General features: G+C 36.3%; 1 pseudogene; it reads left to right on the top strand.

Annotated features, from left to right (window-relative positions):
- Window positions 1-347: 347 nt before the first annotated feature.
- On the top strand, window positions 348-828 carry LOC117038393 (U1 small nuclear ribonucleoprotein C-like; annotated as a pseudogene).
- The last annotated feature ends 1,322 nt before the right edge of the window (window positions 829-2,150 follow it).

Raw genomic sequence — 2,150 nt, 5'->3', positions numbered from 1 at the left:
TGTTTCACACATATGGAAATATTAATACAATATTTGAAGTTAATTTTCTTAATCATACACCCACTATAGAATGGATAATTTTAATGAAAGCCTATAAAAGAGATCCCTTAAATTTTCTGCTTGTAATTTCATGGAGAAAATGTTTACTACATATGTTAAAATTGTGATAACATCTGAAGGTATTTATATTATATATACATCTATATCTATCTATCTATCTATGATAGATAGATAGATAGATAGATAGATAGACATAGATATATCTGTCTATATGTATGTAGCATGTTTGTGTGTGTGTGCAAGATATTTAATTTCAATAAAGAAAAGGACATTTGTCAGGAGTGGCCAACAGCCTGCAAAGCAACATGCCCAAGTGTTATTATCACTATAATACATACCTCACCCACAACTCTCCATCTATGAGAAAGACACACCGCAGTCGTAGGAAACACAGAGAATGTGAAAGACTCCTATCAGAACTGTATGGAAGGGCAGGCTCAGAGCCTGACTGACAAAACAACCGCAGCATTTCAGCAAGGAAAGATACAGCCTACTCCATTCTCTGCTCTTCCTCCTGCAGGGGCGATGACCCCATCTCCCCTCCAGCCTCCCGGGTCCTCCTTGCCCTGGTATGATGCCAGCACCCCACATGGGGGACACTCCCATGATGCCAGTGATGGGCCCTCCACCTCCTGGGATGATACCTGTGGAACCTGCTCTTGGAATGAGGCCGCCCGTGGTAGGCCACGTGCCAATGATGCTGGGATCCCAATGATGAGACCTCCTGCCCGTCCCATGATGGGACCCACTCGGCTAGGAATGACTTGACCACACAGATAAGGTAAGAGAGGAGCCTCTTTCTATCACTTTTATATACCTTGTTCTATTTCACCAGGAGATCATGGTGCTGTGACGCTGGGTGTTTTCTAACAGCGTGACAAGAAGACTTGCTGTTCCTTCCTATCAAACGGAGAATCGTTTTGGAAGGGAGTAATTGGGGGAAAAAACAATTTCACTTGTATTGTGAAATGTGAAAATAAAATTGTCAACTCTTGTCGTTAAAAAAAAAGAGACGGACGTTTGTCTTTATTTTGGGATTTATATGTAGTCTTTTTAATAAAAGGCACTAAATTGTGGAGAAAAATAATTACAAACTGAAATAAGGTTGCAATAAATTCCTTTCACAAAGCATTATCTCAAATGCAGACCCTTAAACTTTGAAACCATAATGGAGAAAGGGAAAGAGACATGTTGTAATGCATTATCATGGAACTGCTATACTGTATTGGGGTGGCAATGGTTAATAAAGTTACACAGGTTTAAAGTGTACAATTCTGTAATGCGTTGTCTATCCATCGCATTGTGTGTTCACCACCCAGAGTCAGTTCTCCTTCTACCACCATATATTTGATCCCCATTTCCCTCTCCCCCTTTACCCTCTGGTAAACATTGAACTATTGTCTGTGTCTATATCACACTCTTGAAGCAGTAAAAGAGAGTACAAAAATAAGGTGAGAAAAAAATTACTTTAAATAAATATTTTGGACTCAGTCTAATTTGCAGAAAAGTTGATTGCAACGTTGAATAGTAGCATGGGAAATAAACCGGAACGAATTTTAGAAGTAAAAATTTCTCCTCAACAAAACAATAAATACAGATTTTATAAACTATGTAATATAAAGATGAAATAACAAACAAAAACCACTGAAGTGGAAGAGAGAAGAAGAGGACTAAAAAGACAGATTCATTTGCCTGCACTGTTACATTTTCTACTCCTTTCCTGTTTTTCCAGCGTACAATTTGTTTTGACCAATATTATCACTGGATTAATATTCCTTAGTTTGTCAAAGAACCACGTAATGTGTGAAAAATATAGGCATCTCTTTAAATGTTCATATCCATAGTGTGTAATTTAATAAGCATATATAAAATCTAATCATGTCAGTATACAAACAAAAATAATATATTTTAAATATTATCAAAATATTAAGAACAGAAATATTTACGTAAGGTATGATTTTATATTTTACTCTTTAATAACTTTAGGTTGGTGCAAAAAGTAATTGCGGTTTTTGCAATTATTTTTAACCTTTTAAACCACAATTACTTTTGCACCACCGTAATAGATAGTCTTCATTTGATTTACATTT

This window comes from Rhinolophus ferrumequinum, chromosome 18 (assembly GCF_004115265.2).
Source record: "Rhinolophus ferrumequinum isolate MPI-CBG mRhiFer1 chromosome 18, mRhiFer1_v1.p, whole genome shotgun sequence".
NCBI lineage: Eukaryota > Metazoa > Chordata > Mammalia > Chiroptera > Rhinolophidae > Rhinolophus > Rhinolophus ferrumequinum.
The sequence above is the reverse complement of the archived record's forward strand: the minus strand, read 5'-3'. Positions and strand labels throughout refer to the sequence as shown.